This window comes from Tachyglossus aculeatus, chromosome 1 (assembly GCF_015852505.1).
Source record: "Tachyglossus aculeatus isolate mTacAcu1 chromosome 1, mTacAcu1.pri, whole genome shotgun sequence".
Classification (NCBI taxonomy): Eukaryota; Metazoa; Chordata; class Mammalia; order Monotremata; family Tachyglossidae; genus Tachyglossus; species Tachyglossus aculeatus.
This window is the reverse complement of record NC_052066.1, coordinates 155,414,618-155,421,588: the sequence shown is the minus strand read 5'-3', so window position 1 is coordinate 155,421,588 and position 6,971 is coordinate 155,414,618.

The following is a 6,971-nucleotide window of genomic DNA, read 5'->3' as shown; positions in this document are numbered from 1 at the left end:
CGGGAAAGTGCTCCCAAATGGAGAGCTGATTTAATCTGCACAACTTTTAAATAGATGGAGAAAACCCTGCTATATTACCTAGAAGGCACTATGGAATATATAACCCCCACAACACTCTCTCTCTCTGTCTCCCTTGCATGCTCACACACAAGCACACACACACACACACACACACACACACACACACACACACACACACAAAATCAACTCAGTTATCTACCCTGAATGCCTTCCTCAGAGATAATCCTTTGCCTTGGGCACATGGTGCTAAAAACTCCAGTATTGTTATTATTATCGTTATTATTGTTATTATTGTTTTTAATAGCTGATAAGTATTTTTGCATTTCTAGTTTTAGAGATGGGCATTTCAAATGTGAGTTCTCCTTAGGCAAGGAAAACTGAACTCAGTATTCACTGCAACAGATTTCAACAAATCAGAATCCAAAGGAAAGAGCATTTTATATTACGAGGAGAACAAGGACCCAGAGATTAAAACAGGTCTCAACTCAATATCTGCATCAGACACATCGAGCAAAGCAGCCTTTGAGGAGTGCTGAAAAATAAAGGTGAAAGCATGCAAAGTTGTTTTACCTGCTTGGTTCTGAAACCAGAGAATTATGCAAAAAAAAGGAATTTTCTTGATTGTGTCTTAATTCAGAACATCCCCCTAAGTTTTCATCTCTCAGCCTTCCCTGGGTGTCTTGATCTACTGCAGTGCAGCTTTGAAATACTCCTCTTTGAAGCCTGGAGTTTATTTCTGGACCTCCGCATGATCGACGATGACAAGCCAAAATATAAGTTGTTATGAATCTCAAATTTCCTGTTTGAAGATTACACTAAAGAAGCTTTCCTCCACCCTTCAGTTCCTCTTTGTTGCATTAATTTGTACAACTTCACTTCATCAAGAATCCCGGAGCGAAGCGACACAGAATTGACCTTTCTATGTTACATCATCATTTGTGATCCTGGGCATGTAGGCCATATATGGATATGTTTCTGGAACTCCCCAAAAAAAGACTTGCTGAAAATATGGCTCTGAAATTGACCACGTGTAGGGGATCACTCTTTTGTTTTGATCTTTTTTTTTTTGAGAACTACGAAGCAGAGATGTGTGTTCTGTTTTAATCTGGTGATTTTGTTGTAAATATCTCTTTAAACTAGAAGAGGAGATCAAAATGGATGGGAAGAGGTGGCATTTGGTATTGTAGGCAGGCAGGGCTACAGTGCTGAAAATAATAATAATAATAATAATGGTAATAATGAGAACAATAGTCATTGTGGTATTTGTGAATCACTTTGCACCAAGCACTGTGCTAAATGCTGGGGTGGATTCAAGGTAATTGGGTTGAACGTGTCCCTGTCCCACAAGTAAGAGACTAATTGTAGAATGGCTCCTAAGACATAGGAGAACCACTGGGCATGAACAGGACTTAGGGAAGGGCTGATAAGCTGGTGAAGCATCATCAAGAAGTGGGGATCATTGATAAGAGATCTTCAAAAGGTGGAAATTTTCCACAGCATAACAGGAGCATCTTTAACAAAGTTTGCCAGTACCCGGAAGAGCCTAGGTTTTCTAAACTTTTGGTTTAAAACAGAGTCTATCCCGAACAGACTGAAAAGAAGTTGGATCTCTCAGGAGGCACGTAGTGTGGCTTAGTGGATAGAGCTCGGACTTGGGTGTCAGAAGGACCTGGGTTCTAATCCCAGCTCCACCACTTGGGCAAGTCACTTAACTTCTCTGGACCTTAGTTACCTCATCTGTAAAATGGGGATTTAGATTGTGAGCCCCACATGGGACATGGACTGTTTCCAACCTGATTAGCTTGTATCTACCCCCGTGCTTAGTACAGTGCCTGGCACGTAGTAAGTGCTTAATGAATACCATTAAAAAAGGAATGCTACCCCACTGCAGGGGCTGAGTCTCCTAATGGTATTTGTCCAAAAGATGTCAACGTTGTAGAGCTCTGACAGGGCAAGTAAAGCCAACCAGAATCATGGTTGGAGTAGACACAAGGTTCCTATAGCACCAGGATGAAGGACAGCCACTGAAGTTTGTAGGTGGCAGGTTTATCTAATAAAGATAATTATGGTACTTGTTTAGTGCTTACTATGTGACAAGCCTGTTCTAAGCACTGGGGTAAATACAAGTTAATCAGGTTGGACATAATCCCTGACTCACATGGAGCTCACACTCTTAATCCCCATTTTACAAATGAGGTAACTGAGGCAAAGAGAAGGTTAGTCGATCACTTGCCTAAGATCCCACAGCAGACATGTGGTGGAGCCAGGAGTAGATCAGGTCTGTGCTTTACCCATGCTTCTCATGCCACGGCTGAAAAAAGAGGCATGTCTCTACCGAGGAAGTAGAAAGCAAATGGAGTTCCTAGTCACAAGACATAGTACAGAAAAGAAAGGTCAATAGATTCCAGGAGGGTTTGGCTTAATTCCTGGAGGAGAGGTCCATTATGCTTTCTGAGATGAAGAAGAGGAAAAGTGTGGGGCTTTGAAGGGGCACAAGAAGAGCTGAATTTGATTTCTGAATGGTAAGTGCATGATGAATTAACAGAATGAAAACCTGGGGCTGTGAAAAAGTAGTCAAAGAAGGCAGTCAGGAAAACCAGTTCTCTTAGAACGTAGGATCGTGTTCTTGTAGAATATTGTGTGAAAGAAATCCTGTATCATGGTGCACACCCCATTTCCCCACTGACGTGTGAGCCCACAGCTCTTCCTTTATTCCCTGCATTGAGCTGAATCCAGATGCATATCATCAAAAGAATGCTCCCAAATTTGGCCAGAACCCATTATGACAACAGGTGTTCTGGCAGAACCTGTCATTTGTTGTTCCTCCACGGGTCAATCAATCAATCAATTATATTTATTGAGCACTATCCTAAGCACTTGGGAGAATACAGTACAGCAGAATTGGTAAATATGATTCTTGCCCACAAGGAGCTTACAGTCTAGAAGGGGAGACAGACAACTCTCAGAGACTGAATTCAGAGTTGGAGACAATTAGTCTGACCCAGCCAGGCCTTGAGAGTGGTCTTATGATCTTTGTGGAAACAGGAATCCTAGGGTGGGTTGGCAAATCATATACTACCAGCAACCTTTTCTGTAGCACCTGATTCCCTGATGACTCACCAGGAGGGGCCGGGGATGGGGTTGGTGTTTTCTTGGCTGAGGAGAAATAAAACACTGCCATCCAAACCACAAAAGCTATTCTGTGGCTTGGGGTTATGTCAGGGTTCACAGGAAAGTCAGTGTTCTTGGCACACGAAGAAGAAGACTAGGAAAAGGAATTCAACAGAGGAGTCAGAAGTCAACCCCATCAGAGGGGTTTAAGGCTGAACTTGGAGGGAGGGTTCTCTGAAAGGCATCCAATTGGCTGAAAACAGCCAAGACAGGGGGTGACCTCACTGAACTACCAGTTTGCCCATTTAGGGTTTTTTCTCTTCTGGATGCTTTTTCTTATTTTCCTTTCTGAAGCTCTCAGGGATTGTTCTGTTCTGGAAGGCATTCAGTAGACTGTTAGGTTTTTCATCAATCAATCAATCATTTTATTTATTGCCTGATTACTGTGTGCAGAGCACTCTACTAAGTGCTTGGGAGAGTACAATATAACAGAATTTGTAGACACGTTCCCTGCCCACAACAAGTTTTCTGTGTAGAGGGAGAGACAGACATTAATATAAATACATAAATTATGGATATGCACTTAATTAATGTGGGGCTGAGGGAGGGGTGAATTAAGGGTGCAAATCCAAGTGCATATGCGATGCAGAAGGCAGTGGGAGAAGAGAACATGAGCATTGAGTTGGGGAAGGCCTTGTGGGGGAGATGCGTGTTTAATAAGGATTTGAAGGTGGAAAGAATGATCATCTGTGGGATATATAAATGAAGGGTGTTCCAGGCCAGAGGCAGGATGTGGGCAAGGGGTTGGCGGTGAGATAGACAAGATCAAGGTAGAGCAAGTGGGTTGGCATTAGAGGAGCTAAGTGTGAGAAATGACTAGAAATAATCTAACCTTGCTTTTTGTAGAGTGAGTTTATTTTTCCAGAGTACTTTATCCTCTGAAAATCCCTGCAGGTGAGGGAGAGCCAAATATTATTACCCCCATTTGACAGAGGAAAATGAGGCCCAGAGAGGGTAGGTGACTTTCCAAAAGTCCCATAGCAGTTCAGTGGCAGTGCTGGGGCCAGGTCCCCTGAATCACAGTCCTGGGCTCCCCAGCACCACCTGTGAAGCCCACTTACAAGAAGCAGCGGGGCCTAGTGGAAAGAGCTTTGCCACTTGTTGAGTGACTTTGGGCAAGTCACTTAACTTCTCTATGTCTCAGTTTCCTCATCTGTAAAATGGGATTTCAATCCCTGTCTCCCTCCTACTTAGACCGTGAGCCCCAAGTGGGACAGGGGCTATATCTGACCTGATTAGGGATGTAGCATTATGTAGCGGATAGAGCACAGGCCTGGGAGACAGAAAGTCATGGGTTTTAATTTCGGCTCCACCACTTATATGCTATGTGGCCTTCAGCAAGTCACTTGACTTCTTTGTGCCTCAGTTACCTCATCTGTAAAACGGGGACTAAGACTGTGAGTCTTCTGTGGGATACGGACAATGTCCAATCCAGTTTGCTTGTATCCACCCCAGCACCTAGTACAGTGACTGGCATGTAGTAAGTGCTTAACAAATACCATAATTATTGTTATTACTAACTGGTATTTAACCCAGTAATTAACAAATATAATGATAATACAATTATATTATGGCTTCTGTGGAAACATGTAGCAGGTTAGTTTGTCCAGCTTCCTATGTTCCATTGAGAAGCAGTGTGCCTTAGTGAGAAGGAGTGTGGTTTAGTGGATAGAGCACAGGTATGGGAATCAGAAGGACCTGAGTTCTTATTCTGGCTTTGCCACATGTCTGCTGTGTGACCTTGGACTTGTTAATTAGCATCTCTGGGCCTCAGTTACCTCAACTGTAAAATGGGGATTAAGAGTGTGAGCTCCATGTGGGACAGGACTGTGTCCAACCTGATTAAGTTGTTTCTACCCCAGTGCTTAGAATAGTGCTTGACACATAGTAAGCACTTAACAAGTACCATTACTATTGTTAGGAGACTCCTTGATAAGGGTCCAGTTTTGGGAAAGTGTGGTTGAAGCTGCTTAGAGACCCAGGGTTGTTGATTATGGTTTCCCCCCAAAAAGATAATTTATCCATCATGAAGATTTTGTTTCTCATCAGCCGGCAAGTCTGGAAGATCCTGGAGGGAATGTCTGGAAACATTGTTTGCAAACTCTCTGGCTGTCCTTCTGGATTGTGCATTTGTGACAGTTGTGATGAAGGGAAATAAAAAAAGCTGTGAAAATAGGGGAGATCTGCGGGCTCAGGGCTTGAAATAAATCAGACTGGACTCATAAGAAATCAAGCAAGCATGTACACTAGAGCAAAAATTATCACCTGAAGCCTGCATTTGAACCCTGTCTCTGAGTTATTTTGGACTGCCCCATGTCTTCTGACAAACCTGGCCCTCCTGAACCCCCCAGACAGTGATATTAGCCATTCACCTGGAGATCTGCCTCTTAGACAACAGCCTTTGGGTCCCATTCTGACAGGCAGGAAATAACACCATGATCAGGCCTTCAGGAGCTTAGAAACTGACAGGCAGGAAGATTAGCGCCTCCCCCCATCCATTCCTTCCACTCCTTGGCAGGGTCATCCCCACAGCAGGAGGACACCTAAAAACACTCTCTGGGGCTTGGAGCAAAGTCCAAGCACCTGATGGGCAGAGGCTTCCCTGAAGGAATGAGTGTCGAGTGTAATAATAATAATAATAATGGTGGCATTTGTTAAGTGCTTACTATGTGCAAAGCACTGTTCTAAGCACTTGGGGGTGAATACAAGGTGATCGGGTTGTCCCATGTGGGGTTCACAGTCTTAATCCCCATTTTACAGATGAGGTAACTGAGGCTCTGAGAAGTTAAGTGACTTGCCCAAGGTCACACAGCAGACATGTGGTGGAGCCAGGATTAGAACCCATCACCTCTGACTCCCAAGCCCGTGCTCCTTCCACTGAGCCACGCTGCTTCTCAATGAGTATAGGTCATTGAGGACTGCTTTGCCCAACTCACAGGCTGGTGACCCTCAATGACACTCTGAGTAGAACACTATCACTTTACAGGAGGGGTGGGCCATTCTTCTGGATTCCTGCCAAGCATCCTGGTTTTCAGCTGGCCTGCCTCCTGGCTGGCCCCCAAATAACACCTCTGCCCGTTGTATTTGGTGGTAAAATGTCAAGTGCCAAGCCTCCCTCCTCTGAAGCTCCTGCTGCCAGATTTCCCTGCTCTGACACAGCCCCAGATCACATACAGACCCAGGATGGGACATGCAGTGGCTCTGGAGGAAGTGTGGAGGTTGGGGCTCCTCATGGAAAAACAAAGTACTTGTAACAATCTTGGGAGGTTACTTGGAACAAACTTGGGAGGTCTGTGACAAAGGTGAGATTTGCAAAAGAGGCATATGAAGTTGTCCGAGCAGCCTATCAATTCCACCAATCTCGAGGTGAAGGGGTGAAACTATGATCCAACATGGCCCCTCTTCCTCCTCTCCACCTCCATTTGCATCACCTTGAAGGATTTCACCTAAATAACATTTTGTAGAGCAAAGTGTGCCAAACTTTCATGGAATCAATTTGGAGTTCTTTCTGAAAAGGAGTACCTGAGATCTCATCCCTTAATCCTGCGTTTGCATGATGTGTATGACATCCTACATGTCCACCCTGTCCAAATTCCCCCCGATCCATCCATGGAGAAGTGGCCAGCTGCTGAGAGGGATTTTTACAAATTGAGTAAAAATGAGTGACTTTCAAACCTTTAAGTCAGTGGATCGGAAGCAGGGGAAAACGGACTTTGGGAGAGGGAAGCAACTGTTTACGTAAGTCCAGCCAGTCAAACTCAAGACAAACCCGTTCCAAG